Source organism: Pipistrellus hanaki (assembly GCF_964339955.1).
Source record: "Pipistrellus hanaki genome assembly, chromosome: 1".
NCBI lineage: Eukaryota > Metazoa > Chordata > Mammalia > Chiroptera > Vespertilionidae > Pipistrellus > Pipistrellus hanaki.
Genome location: NC_140503.1, coordinates 187,029,059 through 187,048,454, shown reverse-complemented (window position 1 = coordinate 187,048,454; position 19,396 = coordinate 187,029,059). Strand labels below are relative to the sequence as shown.

Genomic DNA, 19,396 nt, shown 5'->3' with positions numbered 1-19,396 from the left:
TTCTTTCTTTTCTTTTCTTTTTCTTTTTTTTTTTTGTCATTGGCTCCTGAAATAGCTTCAGTTTCATAAAGATTGAAGGTGTGTCTTTTTATTCATAGCAAGCCCCATTTGACCACACCTAAGTTTATGTTCAGTGGTGACTTGGAAAGCCCACCTTCCCCCAATGTTGGGGGCTGGTTGCCAGGGAAACTAAAGAGGATTAGATCAAGCATGTCAAACTGGCGGCCCGCAACTAATATTTTTGCGGCCCAGCCAATGTAACAGTATGTAAGAAATGTTTTAATAAAAATTTTGTAACTTAATTTTTACAATATCCTGTTATACATAATTATTAATAACGAACCACAAGATTCTCTAATGACTGATTACTATAATCGTGTGGCATTCATTTTCCTTACACACCCTATGTGCAGGCGAACCGTTTCTATCAAATATTTTAGCAGCTGATTGTACTGACTTGTTTAATGTGCACATCAGGAAATATTTTGCTTTTGGAGAACAAGAAAAATAGGTTTGATTGCATTATGTTTACTAATTTGTGCGGTTATTCAGGTCTGGTAAATTAATGATCAAGAAAAAATATTAAATTTTATTAAAATTTTCTATTATTTTATGTTAATTACTACTTATTTATTACAGCCCTTTGTATTCAGCATGTCTCTATCAAAATAAACCTACATTTCTATGAAAATTGAAGCTTTTATTTTTTCGCAGCCCAAATGAACTTAAACCTTGTTTATTTGGCCCGTCTTAGCCTTTGAGTTTGACATGCTTGGATTAGAGGATTGAAACTTTCAGTCCCACCACACCCCCAACCTGCCAGAAGGGGAGAAGTGATAGAGATTGAATTCAATCACCAATAGCCAATCATTTAGTCAATTGCACTTATACAATAAGGTCTCCATAAAAACCCAAAGGGATGGGGTCAGAGAACTTCCAGGTTGTTGAGCCATGGAGAGACCTGGGGAGAGTGATGTTCCCAGAGAACATGGAAGCTCCATGGTCTTCCCGCGTATATTGCTCTGTATACTTTTTTTAAAAAAAATCTGGTTGTTCACCTGTATCCTCATTTAAAAAACAAATCTATGTCTTTTATAGTATCCTTTATAATAAACTAGAAAACAAGTAAATGTTTCATTGTGAGTCACTTTGGCAAATGAATCAAATCCAAGGAGTGGTTCACACGAACTCTGAGTTATAGTCAGTTGTTCAGAAGCACAGATGACCACCTGGACTTGTAATTAGCATTTAAAGTGGGGGTATTCTTGTGGGACCGAGTCCCTAACTGATACGATCTGATAGTATCTCCAGGTAAGCAGTATAGGAGTTGGGTTAATTTATTGGAAAAATGCTTGGTCTTTCTCCATTGTTAATGGGGGTGGGGATCTTGGACTACCGCTGGAATAAGCATTTCTGGAGTCTCCTACTGGAGAATGTGGTGTGGTAGAAGAAAGTTTTATTTTTCTTTATTTTTTTGTGGAATTACATCCTTGGATTTCCAGAGTCCCATTTACCTCAGTCTAGTCCTGGAAGAGGTGTAGCTGGGAATTCAGCAGAGTTAGATGTAACATCAACATCCAGAGTTGCCTTTCCATGGTGGAATTGGGTCCTGTTTAGCATTAGGCTCGTTGCAATCCATTAGTCTATGGTATGTGAGGTCCACATGGCTGTGGGCTGTGTAGGCAAGTACACGAGTGTGAGCCCCACAAGCCAGAAATCAAGCGTGAGTAAGCAAGAGCAAAAGTGGGCAAGAGCGCAAGAGAATGAACTCCTTTGTTTAAGAGATTAAGTATCCCAAATCTTCCACACTTGCAGAGGCCACTCTTACCCTGGCCAAAGACGTGTTCCCAGGTGTGACTGATGGGACAGTACCTTCCCTATGTCACCCAGACTTTACTGGGCTTGTGTCTATTGTCCAGTCCCTTTCCCCAGCGATCTGTGTGGAATAGACCAGTGGCTTCCTGGGGAGTGTTAAATTATGGCTTCCTGGCAAAGCTGCATAATGTTTGCATGCTCATAATGTTTGGCCTTCCCTTTGCTCCTTTCCAGTTATTCATAACTGGGTTAATTACAATGGTATCATTGTTGTTAACAAAAACACACATAATGAGTCTAAAGAATCCTAACCTAAGTATAGTTACTTACTAATATCCTGAGTCTACAATTCTGGTCAAACTTCTTCCTCTCCTCCAATTACCTTCAGCTCAACATTTCCAAAAAAAATCAATGTACTAGTTGGGGTTCTAGCAAGAAACAGACTTACCACCCTTCTCCTCCCATATCCCATTCTGTTAAAGTTCTTCTAGGGTTCTCTCTTCAAACCTGTTGTCTTTTCTTTTCTACACTCATGTTCTGTGTTCATGACTTCAACTCATCATAGCATTGACCCAAATCATTAGTCCTCACTAAGTTTTCTTTGTACTCTAGACGTCTTTTTCTGCTTATAGGATAGCACCATCTGAATGATCTACCAGCATCTCAAACTTAACATATTCAAATTAAACTTAAATGACCACTCCTGTCCCCCTATTTCCCTATATCAGCAAAGACTCCATAGACATGCAGTTGCCCTTGTTCATCTATCAGAGATTTTGGCAGCTTTCTCCAATCTGCTTGCTGGTCACATTTCCTTGGCTATTAGACAAAGCCTAGGGAAATCCTATCTCATTTTTTTACCTGGTTTATTATAGTCAACTCACAGTTCCTCAGACATTATTCACTCTCATGCATGGTGATAGTTCTCATGAACATAATACTGTCCACCTGCTCTTCTTGACAAAATCTTATTTATCAAGACCCAATGCAAAACCACCTTCTTAGTCAAGTCTTTAAGGTCCATATGATCTTTTATTATAGAATGGAGATAGAATGATCTTTTATTATAGAATGGAGATAGCCTTTCTGAGTTTAGGAGAAAGTGATTTAATATCTCAGAGAGAGAGAGAGAGAGAGAGAGAGAGAGAGAGAGAGAGAAGATGGTGTGTTGAATAAGATTTTTGAGCAACTGCTATTAACAGTTGGCAATAAATGTGTGTATGGTTTAGTGTTTATGTAAAGACATCATAGCTTTAAGCAGTAAATTTGCCTTGTTCAAACTTGTCAGTACCCTTAACGGGTACAAATGATGCGAAGTGTGCTAAGAGGTCACAGCATCACCTTGATGTAATATCTATGAAAATATTTCACCTAAATGCAATTCTCAGAAACAACCAGACAGATCTAAATTGAGGGGCATATCATAAAACAGCTGGCCTGCGCTCTTGAACTTTATCAGTGTCTTCAAAGATTCCTCCCTCTTCCCCCAAATCTGGAAAACTGTGTCAAATGAATGATGACTAAGGAGATAAGGAGCTATGACAACCAAGTGCCATGTGTGATCCTTGACTGAGAAAGAACAACTATAATAGACATTATTGGGACAGTTGGGGGAAATTTGAATGTGGTTTGAATATTAAATAATAGTATTCACTCAGTGTTGAGTTTCCTTCATGTGATAACTATCTTGTTAAAAATAGTTGTGTATTCATAGGAATACTCTTGATGTTGGGAGGAATACAAGCTGGAGAATTTAGAGGTAAAGTGTCACAGTATGTCCAACTAATCTTCAAATTGTTCAGCAAAAAGAAGTCTGTGCATATACTGTATAATTTTATATACACATACACATGGACAGAGAGAGAGGAAAAATGAGAGAAAGGAAGGGAGGGTGACAGGAGGGGAATGTAGTAAAATGTTGAGTTTGAATAAAAGGTATACAATTGTCCTGGTACTTATCTTGCAACTTTTTGGTAGGCTTGAAAGTTTATAATATAAAAAGTTGGGAATTAAAAGACATTCATTCTCTAAGCCCTGGATGGGTAGCTCCATTGGTTAGAGAGTTGTCCCAGTACACCAAGGTTGCAGGTTCAACCCCTGGACAGGTTCACACGAGAAACCACCAATGAATGCATAAATAAGTAGAACAACAAATCGATGTTTTTTTTTCCTATTTCTTTTTCTTTCTCTCTCTAAAATCAATCAATGCATATTTTAAAAGGTGGTAAAAGATATTAATGCTCTTATTTTTGTGATTGGCAGGGGTGTGTGTGTGAGGAGACCTTAAATAAACAGTATAGAAGGTAGCAGAGACCATCTTGGGTTTGGATAGATATGGCACTTTATGGGAGTGTACTCTTCACATGACATTTTCTCCTCCTGTGTTTATGACAGTCAGGGAAGTGCAAAGAGAGTTGTACGAGCCTATGCAGACTCCCAGGTTGGTTTCTACTTTGTCAGGGGTTCAACAGGCCACTGGCCATCTATTGATCAAGAGTCCTCAGTAGCAGGGGCCATGGCCATCTAAGAAGCATTACCGGAGGGTTTTCCATGCCCAGAACCCATGCCTGTGTTGAGAAGAAGCCGTTAAGATGCCCCAGCTGCCAGACTTGAAGATAAATAGAAAAAGTGTGTTTTCACATAGAAATCCCAAATTATAAACACGTGCAGATGTTACAAAGGCATGAATAGGTGTATTTTAGCCCCTGAGTTGAGCTGCGGTTACAAAGAATTCAGGGGTGAAGGTGTTAAAACAAAGTAGTTGAAAATCATTTCCTGGCAAGAATGCAAAGACCCTGGATCCGGGTCTGTGTTTCTTCTGTAACGACTGCTGACATACGAAGCCGTGTGGTGACTGCCTGCAGATGCTCACATTCTTCTTTAGGTGTTAGTGATACTCTTCGCTATTGCCAGAGAGAAAGACCTCAAATTTAGGGTTTGGCATACCAAAGGCTTGAAAAAACGCTGCCCTTTAGTCTGCCAGTTCGTTAGTATTGCACCATCAGCCACATCTTGAAACCCTATTTAATGGTCATCAGAGATCATGCTACATTCTGTTTCATTCCAGAAACGTTAGACTTTGTGCAAGAGACACAAATGTCTGAAATCCTTCCTTATAATAGGAGTTTTGAAATTAAGCTTTCTTTTGCCCAGGTTTTAATTGTAACAGCCATTGTGTGTACGTGTGTGTTTGTGGGCACACACGTGTAAAGTCTACTTGGAAATAAATGATATTTGGGGATTCTGCCATGAGGCCAAACCTTCCTAGGGCTACCATTAATTTTTGCTTGATCTTGCATGTGAATCCATGAGCGTAACAGCGATCTGAGGAAAAGAGAATTTTACAACTAGAATGGCAACTTACGAGTATTCACTCTATAGATGAGGACATGTGGGTCCGTAAACAGGAATTATTTGCCCAAGATCACAGATGTCGTAAAAGCTGAGATGGCTCCGAAGCCCCAGCCACCCTTGTCTTTGGTTGTGTTACAAGTGCTCCCAGTTGACAATGGAACGCGTGGGAGAAAGAAGGGGAAACAGACTCGTGTTTTAGTCTATCACTTTTTTCCTTGCTTTTGGCCACTACCTTCCAAATGTCTATGAAAGCTCTGTGAAGGCCTCCTGACTCCTGATGGATGCTGGGAATGTGACTTTAGCTGAGGTTCAGCAGGATAGAGCAGGAATGTATCTAGTGGAATATCCTACTACATAGTTACTCTAACCCACTCAGAAACTTCTTTAGAAAAAGGGATGTATTGCTCTTTAATCAAAAGATAAGATTTCAAATTGTTTTAGAGACGGGCTTCCTGAAATGGATTTAAAAAATGTAAGTTGTTATAAACTCTGCAGAGTCAAGGAAGCTTTCGAAAGCCATCTGCTTTATTTTATGAGACCGATCCCAGGACAGCTGATGCCTCCTTGTTTGAGGGAGCTCAGAGGAGGGGAAATGATGAAAAGGCATAAATTTCCACATTATGAAAAGATAAAATAGATTGTTTGGATACAAGGTAAACATAGGAAGCTGTTGAAAACTGAGTAGCGGGAGTGAAAAGCCTTTATGCAAACTTTATCCTTCTAGGGAGAGACGACGCAGTACATTTGCATCCCCGTGTTTGGGGAGTCTACCTGCTGAGTGTGAAGCAAATCCTAACTGGAGATTGGAGCACATCCTTATCACTGTCTTATGTTTTAGGTTAATATTCTACCACTTCCTTTAAAAGTTCTAGAGCATTTACCTTTCCTTCAACAGTTTATCTCACAGGCTCTCTCAGAAGAAGCTGGTCCGAAGTTCTGTTCTCTGCCTCCATTTCTCTTCGGGTTAAAGTTATTGTTTGAGGCCAGGAGGGAGGCAGAGGTGTTGCCACCACTAAGTTACCATAATGATGACCGTGATATATTAAATTCCTACTATGTGCCAGGTGCCAGACTAGATTTTCCTTCCTAATCTTTACAGTTGCCCTGTGATGTAGTTTTTGCTGTGCCTTTACTGTATCTCAGGACATAGCTTTCCAAGAATAAGGGGCAGGATTGGGATTTGCTTATGTATATATATATCCCTCTTAGGAACCAGGATTGTAGTTCATTTAGGACTGAAACCATTATGGCCATTATAACTAGCCACATAATGAATACAAAGGTAAAAGCATGTCAGTTGGAGAGAGCCATTCTCCTGCGAGTTGGGCAGGGTGAAGGGGCATCTGATGCCCACTGTAGCAGTCTGGCTTAAGTGTATTCACTGAGATGCTTGTGTCAGACCAGTAAATTATTCACCTGGTACAGCATTTTGAGTACTTGGGATGACTCAATTAGGGATTTTTGTCCTTCCTATACATCCTATGTATATTAGCAGCCTGCTGATAACAAATTACCCCAAAACGGAATGGCTTAATACAACACTTATTATCTCAACACTTAGCTGTCTCAGAGTCTCTCACAAGGCTGAAAATCAAAGCACTTACCAGTGTCATTTCAAGACTTGATTTGGAAAGGATCTGATTTTGAGTTCACTCAAGTGGGTGGTGGCAAGATTCAGTTCCTTGCAGGATGTTGGCCAAAGTCACGTCAGGTCTTTACCACATGGGCTTGCTCACTTTTTTTCTATCCCTGGAATCAGAATGCATCTTTTGCTCACAGTGTTCAGCTTGCTTCATCGGAGTGAGCAAGCCAGAACCAGAGAGAGAGAGAGAGAGAGAGAGAGAGAGAGAGAGAGAGAGAGAGAGAGAGAGAGAGAGAGAGGGAGAGAGGGAGAGAGAGAGAACAAACATGTTGGAAGTTGCATTCTTTTATAAGCTGATTTCATCACTTCTGCCATATTCTATTAAGTAAAAGCAAGTCATGAGGCCCAGCCCACACTTAAGGGGTAGAGATTACACACAGACCTGAACAGGAGGAAGGGATCACTGAGAGCTATGCAGAAGCTGCCTACCACAGTGAACAAAATGGGTATGGTAATCTATGGAGAAGTTGGGGCATAGATTTCTTATTTTTCTGAAAATATGTCCCTTATATTAGAGGACTTTAAAGATAGCACACTTTTCCTTGGACCACCTCTGTTATCTGTTTCCCATTGTCTTCTGCACATGGTATGCACCAAAAAGGGACCGTCTTTCCTCTTTTGCTTTCCAAGTGACAATCTACTTATGACTCCAGACACAATTCCTGCCTTTCTGGGATCACTTTCTAGGAGATAAATGTACAAATAAGGTCTGATAATGTCAGGCTGTGAGATGTTAATGAAATATAAATGCAAGGAAGAGATTTCTATGAGATTAGAACCTTGGCAGAAGTGGTGAAGACCATTGGAGCTGGGGGAAGGATATTCTAGCCTCGAGGGATGGAATTGGACAGGCTCTGAGCCACCAGAACCTGGGTCCTGTCTGGGAGTGGCTATTATTTGCATATGGCTGCAGCGGGAGCCCCAGAGTCCCTGAGAAAAATCAGTGATGTGGAAAATGGAGCAGGAATTGTAGGTTGAGACCAGAAATGCCATCTGGGGGCATTTGGACTCATTTTGTCTGCACTAAGAGCCACTGAAAACAAAGCAATCTTGTGTTTTAGATAACTCTGGTGGCCATATGGAAAGCAGATTGTGGGAAGGGACCAGCAAAACTCAATTAGCAGGCAGATAGTCCAAATAAGAGATGATGAACACTTAAACCTTGGTACAAGCAGTGGAAACAGAGATGAGGAGACAGGATTTATGACTCTATCTTTTTCACTGAATATAGTATGCCATCAATTATAAGACCATTTGTTAAAGTATAACTAATGAAAAATAAAGCTATCAATTAAGTTATGACACCAGCAATGGAAAGATGCATTTTGATTTTAGGGGTAGGAAAAAATGCGCATTATAAAATTAATGAAATAGGATCATCTTGGGAAGATGACACCTACATTTTAGACTCGAACAACTTGGATGAGAGTGATGCCATTAATAGGAATCATGGGACCAGGGGATGAGAAATGGATTCCAAGAGAAAAAGATGAATTCTCTTTTGGATATATTTAGGAGATATTCATGTACAGATGTCTGGCAGACAATGGAAATGTTGGTTTGGTACTCAGGGAAAATGTTATAAAAATTGGAGTAAGCTAATGCATGGATTATTTTGAAGTTAAATCCTATTCTTAAGTAAAAATAAGGACAACTTATTTCTTTTTCTATAACCACAAGCTTTGAAGCTCTCCCCGCCCCCCAATTTAAAGATGTTATCTTTGGAGTGTTTCAGCTACATTGGCAGAGATGGGGTGGTGGGCGATGGCAATGGTGGGGTGACAAAGGAGCCTGAGACCACAGGAGGAGTCACTGGCCATTCCACTTCAATATGAAAATCATGCCAGATAATGACTTGGAAAGATCTTTATAAAATGACAATTCATTGAGATATAATGTCCAACTAATCTCATATCCTCCAGCCTTTCTTTATATTCCTGATACTTCCTCCTGTCAGTACTAGGTAAGTGCATTAGTCTGTAGGGCTGCCATGTGATAGTATTAATGATTGGGTGGTTTAAGCAACAGAAATGTATTTTCTTCCCATTCTGGAGGCTAGAAGTCTGAGACCAGGGTGTGGGCAAGGTTGGTTTCCTCTGAGGCCTCTCTCCTTGGCTTGCAGATGGCCGTCTCCTCCTGCGCCTGCCCTCTGTGTGTGTGTCTGTGAGGTAATCTCCTCTTCTTATAAGGACACCAATCTTATTGGATTAGGGCCCTCTCTAATGGCCCCGTTTAACAAAATGACCTCTTTAAAGACCCTTTCTTCAAGACCGTCACATTTCTGAGTCACTGGGGGTTCCTTGCAGAGAGCAGGGGCGGGGGAGACACAATTCCGTGGGTAAGCCGGCCAAGCACTTAAACTCTTACTCACATGTGTTATGAATGCCTAGACCCGTTCGCTGAAGTCTAATATCCTCTTCATGGACCACAAATTATTTTTCCAAGCTTGTTTCCATAATTATTTTGCGTCTCTGCAGAGGTGGGAGGTTATATATAGCAGTGCTGTAAAGCTTTTTTTTTCTTTTTCTTCTAGCTCTAGCTTTTGTTTCTTCCTGTCTCAGGGAAGGGGGGGCATTCTTTGAAGAAAGAAATGACTTGTTCTCCCTTATCTTTCATTGAACAGCCTTTGTGACATTACATCAGCTCCTCGCTTCTTCCCCTTGGGAGCAGCCCTTCCATTAGGAACTGTGAGGAAAAAATATATAATAGCAGGAAATACATATTTCACTCGAAGTCTTACGTCTTCCTTTTTCACGGTTACCTAATGAAGACATTTCTGTGGAACTGATTTTCAGCAGGTACGCCAAGCCCAGGGTTGTAAGGATTCTCTTGTTTGGCAACGGGAACAATCCCCCCCGCCCTCACCCCCTCCCCCTCCCCCCAGAAAGCATTTTATGAACGGGCAAAGCCAGCACAGTAAGACCAGCATGAAGCAGCACTTCCCTGAAAACGTGCCATAATCCGAGATGGTTGCTCCAGGATATTTATCTTGGCAAGCATTGCAAAAGCATTTGCTAAACACCTCTCTTGCTCTCCAGTAATTAGCTGCCTTCCTGCTAGAATCTTAGGTCTCTCCTCAGCTCAATAGGTGCAAGCATTCGTTTAACTCGCTCCTTCTCCTCCGCAACATAAAATACTGTATTTCTGAATAAATTGTTTGGTGCTTAATTTATCTTTTATAAAATTTAATTTATTCAGATTACAGTTTTGATTTGACTTAAGTAATTTCCACGTGTGTGTGTGTGTGTGTGTGTGTGTGTGTGTGTGTATGTACGCGCGTGCACTTGCATGCTTTAAAGGATCATGGACATTATGTTATGAGAGTAGTACTCCACCTTAGTGGTCTTCTTCCCCAAAACCCAGAATGCTAGTCTAAACAGGAGGAAAATAATCAGAAAAATCCAAATTGTGATACAAAATACCTAAGCAGTGCTCCCCAAAACCACTGAGGTCATCAAAACCAAGGAAAATCTGAGGAACAAGGGAAGCCCGTATAAATGCCGTATCCTGGAAGGGATCTTGGAACAGAAAAAGTGCATGAGGGAAAAATGAATGAAATCCCAATGAAATACGGAGTTTAGTTCACAGTGGCATACCAGTGCTTGTTCGTTCACTGTGATAAACGTACCACAGTGATGGAAAAGGCAGGGTGGAGCTACACCAGAACTCCCTGCACTATCTGCAATGTTCTGCAAATCTAAAAACTATTCTGAAATTTTTAAAAATTACTTAAACATATAATGGTTAAAGATAAAGACAAAATAGAGCCAGAATGCAAGGGAACGATAAACTAGGCGAAGAAAACAGAGGTTATTAATAAATATTAAATGTCAGCCTACCAGCTGATGTATTGCTATCAATAAATGGCAGGATGCCAGTGAGTCCTTAGGCATATCAATCCAATGAGCTTCTATAAATGATGAATTGGTTGTAAACACTGTGTTTTATGGCCTTTTGGGAATTCCAAACGGTAAATCCGGCCACGAGGTTTCTGCACACATACTTCAGGATCCCCGTTTTTAGAATCTGCACAAAGAAATATTTCATGTCCTTTCGGGAGGTTTAATAAAAAAAACAACAGGTGGGAAATGGGTTTTGCAGTAGCATGAACGGTCATAACCATAAATACTGGAACCTCAGGATTAAACTGGCAGAGGATTGTAAACACATTAATCACCCCACCGCGCAGAGATTCCATTCTCAGATGTCATCTCAATTTCAGGCACAGAGAGGAAATGCCTCCACTTTAATTCAAAACCCTGGATTTGACATGATGATCCTCTCTTTTCATGGGGATTCATGGAAGTACTCCATCAGTATCCTCACCTATAAAGCAGGATAGATAAACCTCATCTCGGTAGGGCGGATTAAAGGAGATACTATATGTAAAATGTCCGATAGGGTGGACAGTACATAGTATGTTTTCAACCAATTGTAGCTGCTCTTATTATTTATTTGTTCATGATTATTAAGATGGCTTTAGACAGACTGTGAAATTACAGCGGGGAGGGTAGGGAGATATGGGGGAGATAAGAGATCAACCGAAGGACTTGTATGCATGCATATAAGTATAACTAATGGACGTAAAACTCTGGAGAGGAAGGGCATGTATGGGAATGGGGGGGGGGCAATGGTAAGGTATGTACACATATAGTATTTTAATAAAAAAATTATACTCCAAAAAAAATATGGCTTTAGAATTTCAGAACTAGAATCGATTTAGAGATCCATTTTTGAGACACCATCATTTTTTTACAAACAAGGAAACGAGCCCAGAGGGCAGTGGCCTGGGGTCAGCCAGCAACTTTTTGTTCCAGAGGCGGTTCTTGAACTCTTTGTCCCTCAGGTCCTACTTGGGGGGGGGGGGCAGGGGGGGCTGTTCCCAACCCAGGTTTAACAGTGCTATGGGGTGCCTACCACCTGCCAGCAGCTGGCACAAACCTCTCCTGCAGAATTGCTTTCCGTGGCCTCTCCCTCGTGGGGATTCTTTCCCCTTCCTGGAGGGAGCAGAACTCCCCGCCTCCCTCCCCAATAGGTGTGGCAATCACACTCTCTTCCAGTTCCTCTCCTTCCACTGCATCAGCACTTTAGCACTCTGGCTGCAGCAGCCGCTCCTGGGCAGAGCAGCGGCTTCGGCTGCTGCGCTGAGGACTGCTTTGCAAAGGGAAGGTCCCAGCTGCTGTGCTGGGGCTGCCTCTGGGAGCTCCCGGGGAGATGGCCCACCCGGCTGCTGCGTGGGCGCGCAGGAGTGGAGTGTGGACTCTGAGGACCTGCGGGGGTAAGTCCAATCCGTCACGAAAAACACACGTGTAGAGGTGTCCATTCGGGAAGGAAGGAAGCTATTTAGATTTTAACACTTGATTAAAACGAAGTTATTTTTTTATACCCTCATGGAATGGCTAACAGAATCTTGAAATTATTTTCCTATTGCTTTCACCTTGTTCCCTGATATTCCTACTACCTGCTGCTTTTATTATTCTTTTTTTTTTTTAATTATTATTCTTGAAGGAAAGCATTGTGTTATTTTGGGGTGGGGTGGGGTGGGGGGGGGGCTGTCATGGGAGCCACACAGACTCATTGGCTTAGTCAAAAGAAAGAGGATTTTCAAGAATGGTGAGAATGATTCCCATAGTCCTCTGCTCCTCAGCAGTTCGTGCATCATGGGAAACGTGACTGCATGCATCGCAGGTACTGCTTCACCTGAGCCACCCTTGGTCTGCTTTTGTTTCCACTGCCTCCTGTGCTTTCTTTAAAAAAAAAAAAAATCCTAATTTCTTAAAATGAGGAGGCAAAGAATTGAGGAGGAAAATTGGGGAGGGAATGAGGAGGCCAGGCATCTGGGTTCAAGGGCTGCACCTCCCCGCGTAGCCTGCTTAACCTTGTCCTTCAAAGTCAGTATTGACTGCAGGCTGGGGAAGGGTTGGAGGTGATTTCTGGGCAACTCTGTAATAAAACCCTGTCAGACCCGTCCAAACGCTGTAGGCTTCTCCACGCTGGTTACCGAGGGGAAGGAAATTTTCCTTCGTCAAATTTATGAGGCTGAACACCAAGCTGAAACAGAGCCTCGCAAATCCCCACGGCAAAATGATTCATCTTCTCAGCGTCGGAAAATCTATTTTTATCACCTTTCTTCAGCCAGCTCCTCACTTTTATTCCCTCACCGAGCGATGGCTATTTCCTCCGTGGTGCTGCACCAACCGTGTCCCAGGCGCCTGAAACCTCCCTGTAGGTTGTCCCCGGAGAAGGGGATTGTTCTGCACCGGTGGGTTCTGTGCAAAGTGAAGGTCAAATCAGAGGCAGCACCCTTCAGCCGCCTGCTTTTCACTCAGGAAATCTGCCTGGGGGTATGTAAAACAGTGCTCTCCTGACTTTAGTGTAAGGGGTAGGGAGGGTGAATGGTGAATGGTGACCGGAGCTCAGGAGCCTCACATGTTTGGGAAGAAGGGGTGAGAACTAACCACTCTCCCTATGGGTGGCCTTCGTGACTGTTAAGAGGGGCACAGAGAAGTCACCAGTGCACCTTCTCCATCTGATAATAGAGCAGAGAGGGACTTCCAATCACCAATTTATCCATTTCCCTGGTTCCACTGGGGTCTCCCTATGCCAGTCCAGGCTGCTGCATATTCCCACCGCCTCTTTCTTGCTAGAGTCCCATGGAATGCTGAGAGGAGTGGTGACTGATTTCTATAAGGAAATTTAAAAGATAAATTAGGTAAGGAAGAGATCCCATTTTTACCGAATTTCCTTTCTAACAGATCCAGCATGCTTACTGTTTGGTAGATACAGCAATAGCAACTAGGAAAGCAACAGGAATGTTAAGTACATAAGAGCAGTGTTCGTGGCATCTGCTGTATGATAAGCACTCAGTAAAATATTTCGGCAGGGTACTGTTCCTCATAGTCCCCAGTTAATCATCTTAAGAGTTATCCTGCAGGAGGAAGTGTACTGTGGGGGTTAGGGGCTGGCATTGTGGAGCCAGATGCCCTGGGTTCAAATCCTGGATTTGCAACTTCTTAGGCTGGGTGTTCTCTGGAGAGTTTCCCAATCATTTGAGGCTTCTATTGTATTTCCTCATCTGAAAAGTGGGAATGATATAGTAACTACCTTATATGGTTTTCATGGAGAGTAAATGCGTTATCATAGGTAAAGAGCCTGGAATTTTCCCAGGAATATGGTTCAAGAGGTGAGGAAGAGGAAGAGGAGGAGGAAGAGAAGAAAGATAGTAGATGAGGGGGTTGGGGAGGATTGGTTATTGGGATGAATTTGGGAATTTTTAAAGATTTGACCCTATCTTTCAGCTTTAATGATTCCGATGATTCACAAACCTTCTGTTGTTCAGTGGAGAAAGTAATTTGAGAGTAAAAGAATAAGATGGAACTTGGGGGGGGAGGGGGAGGAGATTATTTTCAATCTCTCAAAAAAAAAATGGTTATTGAGTCCTACTCCATGCCAGGCACTAAACTAAACATTGGGTATTTAATGTTAAAACAAACAGTCATGATCATAGTTTTAATGGACGCTATACTCTGGACTATTGAGCACTATGAACTCACTGGCTCATGAACACAGCTGCTGTGTTCCCTTTTCTCTATGACAAAGATATGTTGAGTAGACTTAAAAGTATGATGCTTTCCAACTGAGCTCCCCCCAGTGAATGAGGAGTGAGGAAGTAGGGAGAGTATGTGGAATGGCACACAACTCTACGGCAATATACAGGCAGTGAGAGATATGCAGACATGGGCACTGGATTGACCCATGAAACTGGAGGGATATTCAAAGCAGGAATGAGTATAATAAACCTCTGAAACACAAAGGAGCATGGGTAAGGAGTAAGAGAATGAGAGAACCAAAGCAATCCTAGGTAATAAAGAGGGAATATGCAAACTGACCATCATGCCATCACAAATATGGAGGCGTCCATAGCCATAAGATGGCTGTGCCCAGTTCCCTCAGCCCCATTGGAATTCCCCAGTTCTTTCAGCCCCACCAGGGTGGTGGCAGGGGTGCAGTGTGGCCAGACCAACCCTCAGTCCCCCGGCCACCCAGGGCTGGCCCTAGGTGCAGGCAAGCCTCAGATGGCAGCTGCCTAGCTGCCCAGGGCCGCCAAGGCTCAGGTAACCAGGGCCGGCTGAGGCTTGCGCTGCTGGCAGTGGCAGCAGAGGTTTGATGGGGGCATCGCCTTCCCCTGAGCACTGGGTCGCTTCCCACCCCTGAGGGCTCCCGGACTGTGAGAGAGGGCAGGCCAGGCTGAGGGACCTCCCTCCAGTGCATTAAAAGGTAAGCACTGGGCCTCTAGTTGTTATCATGATATGACATAAGAACCATTAGATACTAAGAGTTCCCAAGCCTAACGCTGAGACTGTAGGTTGAAGAAGGCTGGATTTTTTTTTTAAGGTCCTCCTCTCCCCTCAGCTCCTGGTACTGCCATGCAGGTGGGCTTCTGTTTGGTCCTTTCCAGAGCCCAGACCTCACATCTCTTGAAAATAAAAGGATATGTGTGAGCTACTGATCTTCATCCATTGTGCTGGTCTGCACAACATGCTGGCATTTTAATTCGGTGAATCCTTTTTGTCTTTGGAGGACCTCAGCAGTGACCTGTCCACGCCCTTTCCACCATTCCTCGCCTGTGCCAGATCTGTCTCTGAGGAGCAGTTCTGTCCTGAGACATCTTCTAGCCACGACCCTGTGAAGTCACCAGTGTGAATTGCGGGATGGGGTAATTAATACATTTTTATCCTGCTCTTCTCCAAGCGGTTGGATTGGTTCCTGGGGCTCTGTTTTCTGTAAGCAGTCATTTCTTCCACGGCAGCCATCTGTGAAGAGACGGAGCTTACGGAATGACTGGGGCATGTTTTACATGGCTGCGCTCGGGTCCTCCTGTTTAATTCCCATGTCAGCTTTGGCAGGGACTCCTGTGGGTGGTGCTGGAGAATGACTCTGGTAAACAGCCCCCTGACTGTTGTTGGCCAGGTCCCTGTAAATACCACAAAGGTTACAATTTGAAAACTCACCAAGGTTTCCTTGCCCTTCCTAGAGCTGATCCCGGGAGTGACTTAGGAAAACCTGACCTCAGCCATATTGTTGTCTGAGCAGCGGCCAGGGATTGGTCTGGGTTTGCTGGCTTCTGCTTGGCTGCTCTTTGCTGGAGTTTCGAGTTTCCTCTCCTCTGATTAGCATCCTGGGATTTTCACCCAAGCCCTGAATCTGCTTGGAGTCTTTTTTTTTGATGGACTCGCATTTCATCTTCCTCATTTCTGTTTCCATTTTCCTTCACTCCCAGAATAACTAACTAGCCTTAGATGTTCCCAGTGTATTGATGTTTAGCTAGGCTGCTGCTGCTGCTACATTTTGCTTTTAGGACTATGAACATGCTTAGGGCATTCTTGGCTATGTGTATGTATAAAGATATCCTATTTTCCCTGTTTCTCTCTTCTTCCATTTTCATAAAAACAAATATTCATATTGTACGTCGATTGCCACAGTTGTATCTGGAAATCCATCCCATCACAGTAGCTTGCATTCTATTATGCTGTGAACAAATCTGACCTAGGTGTCTTAAGTCAGAGGACTATCTTAATCGCTGCAGTGGGAGAGAACTTACTGCAGTGTGCTTATGTGGATTAACTCCAACTTCTTGAAAATAAGCACTAAAAGATAATATAGGTTCAATATTCCTCACATTATTGCTAAATAATTCATCTTTTTAAAAATGCTTTTCAACAAAGGCCTTTTTATGCTGGCAAAACTGACTACCAAATACAATGGTGAAGGGATCAGTTGATTTTTCAAGAAGTAATGTAACATTGACATGTGTTTTGACAACTAATATGGTGGTTCAACAGAAGATAAAATGTGTGATTTGTGAAGAGAAACTTGTGATTTGTGATGAAACTGTGTCAAAGAAATGCAGCTGTTGATTTTATTGGAGGATTCAGCATTGTCCCTAAGGCAACTGTTGTCTTTAAGACACAGGATGTCTGACTTGGCTAAAGTGTTCACTACAAATATACATGTGGTATATTTGTATGTATTTTAATAGAAATATTTTAACTTATGTTTATAGGTTTAAATATAAAAACTGAAATATATGAAATAGGTTTGAGTGTGGTACTAGGGACATATTTCAGCTACTGATTAGATGGTGTTTTGTCCCTAAAAGAACTTGTATTTAAGAAAGTTGCATTTTTCATGAAATATATTCAAGCATGACAGCAGGCCAGGCTTTCCGTCTATGAAAAGTATACTTCTGGTTCATTCTGTCCCCAATGAAAGCTTTTTCTCTGAGCAGAGGCATCATGGCTAGCATACTCTCCAGTGGACTGGATGTTTCCCTGTGGTCATCTGTCTGCATTGTGAGCATGGTTCATTGGACAACAAATGAAGGGATGTCACCACCTTCATTTTTCTGTCCAGGAATCAGTTCCCCGCAGGCCTCTGAGCCCCAGAGCAGTGCTCCTCGCTGGGGTCCTCACATCTTGGCCAGGTTTCTGATGAAAAAACAAAGGCGTTTCTGTGTCATGTGTTTATAGGAAGCACGTGGGATGTGTTTATTTTGTGATAGGTTTTTATCACTTGGTGGAAAGCTGTTGCTGTGTCTTAAGTGAATGGTCACTTGCCCTATGATTTTGCAGATCCCAATTGTACCCCCCCCCTTTTTTTTTTTTTTTTTTAAAGGATGGGGACATGTTAACAGGACTGCTGTGAAAATATTCCCTCTCCAAATGTTTACTTCTACATTTTTATCTGGAATTCAACCTTTTTACCTATGGGCATGCTATCCTACAGCAAATAACAGAGTGAACTCTAGGTCCTATGTCTCTGACTCCCCACCAGTGCCCATCCAGCCTTCTCAGCTCAAACCCATGATTATGCTGGATGCTTCCTGTGTTATGCTTGGGCTTGAAATGGGCCAGCTGAAAGATAAACTGCTATTAAATCAATCTCTGACCACTTTGAGAACAAATAGAGCTGTTGAAAGAGTTTAAGAACATGGTGACTCCTTTAAAGTCTGTCAACATTCTTGAACCCTTTGACTAAAAGTGAATTTTCTTCGTGTGTGTGTGTGTGTGTGTGTGTGTGTACTGAAACTTACAAAAAGGAACCTTTGGAGCAAGATATCTGAAGCCTTTTGTGTTCTTAACCTTGCAAAGTTTTCCTTGGCAGGACTTGAATGAAACTGGGTGCTCCTGTTGAGGGGAGCAGTTGGGACCGGGAGACTGGGGTGGCAGGGAGAAGCCCACAGAGGAGAGAAGAGCCCGGGTGCTGCTGGGTGCCAAGTGCTTTCCTAGTTATTCCATTGCGTTCACCCTGTTCCCCAAGGCCAGTCCTCTCTTCTCTTTTTATCTTTTCTCATGTGTCTCCACTGCTTTGGGCCTGGAGCACTGGAGCCTCCCCTGGACCACACACATCTCCTATTGCCACTAGGTTCATCACTGGATCCTAGATCAGCCCAACTGCCATTGGGATGGCTATGCTTTCTACAGGAGATTGGTCTGAGTGCTGGGGCTGCTGATCAGCACTATGCAACCTTTGCTGTCACGGGTTGAGTTAGCCTTGTGGGACTCTCCAACGTGCCTAAGTTACCCCTTGGGTCCTTGATCAAACTCTAGTTGCCAGGTAACCAGTACACACTGATTTGAATGGGTCTCTTTTCCCTCTTCTGTCTTTCTTGTTTGCATCTTGCAAACAGCTGCGCTGAACTGCGTATGGGGACTTTTATTAGAGTCACAGGACAGGTTATTTTACCCCCCTCATATAACCTTAGAGTTTCTGCTAATATAAGGTGAGCCAGATTTTGTTCATCATCCAGAACTGCCGTGTGAGGCGAGCTGGAATGTGAAAACCAACGTAGAGATATTTTTAGCAAAATGAAATATTTCGATGCCTATCTGTCACCTGAAATTTTTCCCGGATTTGCTATTTCTAGCTTCTTAGCCACTTCACAAAGGGGTATTGTATTTGAGTCGGAAGAGAAAAATATTTTTATTTCCTGCCCTTGACGTTCGGTGGAATTGATAAAAAGCATCAGGCTCTTTGAGTTCTGGATCTCCCACACTCAAAAAAAGTAATACAAACATATTATGTAAGAGAGAACTGGAGTGTTGTTGTTTTTTTTTTTTTTCCTGTTTGTCAGGGTGAGGGGAAAGTTACTGTGGAAAGTGAGGGACAGGAGTGGAAAACAAAGAGCTTTGCTGAGAAAGTTGTAGCAGGAGTGATTGGGCAGGTCCCATGTCATCTGGCTCTAAACTCTACGCCGACCTTGACTCATAGCTCTGACTTCACTCATTTATATTCCTGAAAAGAAACTGGTGCTCTTTGAGTTGTGGGGTGTTGGGGCAGCACTGTGTTTTATGAAATGGCGATAGATTCTTATGGTTGATTAATCAATGAGTGGTAGTCTCTTATGGTTGAACAGGAAATATTCATTTTAAAAGTCACGGGTTTGACATCACAAAAAGTTAAGTAAACACAGAGCTTATATACGTAAGCAGTTTGAAGACAAACTAATGCATTGAGTCAGGAATATCCACTTCATTTCATACTTATTTGGCATTTCAATTTCTTCAGATGGCAAATCAGTATGTT

At 42.5% G+C, this 19,396-nt stretch overlaps 1 protein-coding gene across 8 annotated transcripts in view; it reads left to right on the top strand.

The window, feature by feature from the left end:
* The window catches only part of LIMCH1 (LIM and calponin homology domains 1), a 318,608-nt gene that overhangs the window by 153,143 nt on the left and 146,069 nt on the right, over nt 1–19,396 (top strand). For 2 of the 8 annotated variants that reach the window (XM_084900383.1, XM_084900382.1), the window contains exon 1: nt 11,586–12,089. The exons of the other annotated variants lie outside the window; for them this stretch is intronic. The gene's annotated coding sequence lies outside the window, so the exon portion shown is untranslated. Of the gene's footprint in view, nt 1–11,585; nt 12,090–19,396 lie in introns of those variants that run through there. 8 annotated transcript variants of the gene reach the window in all.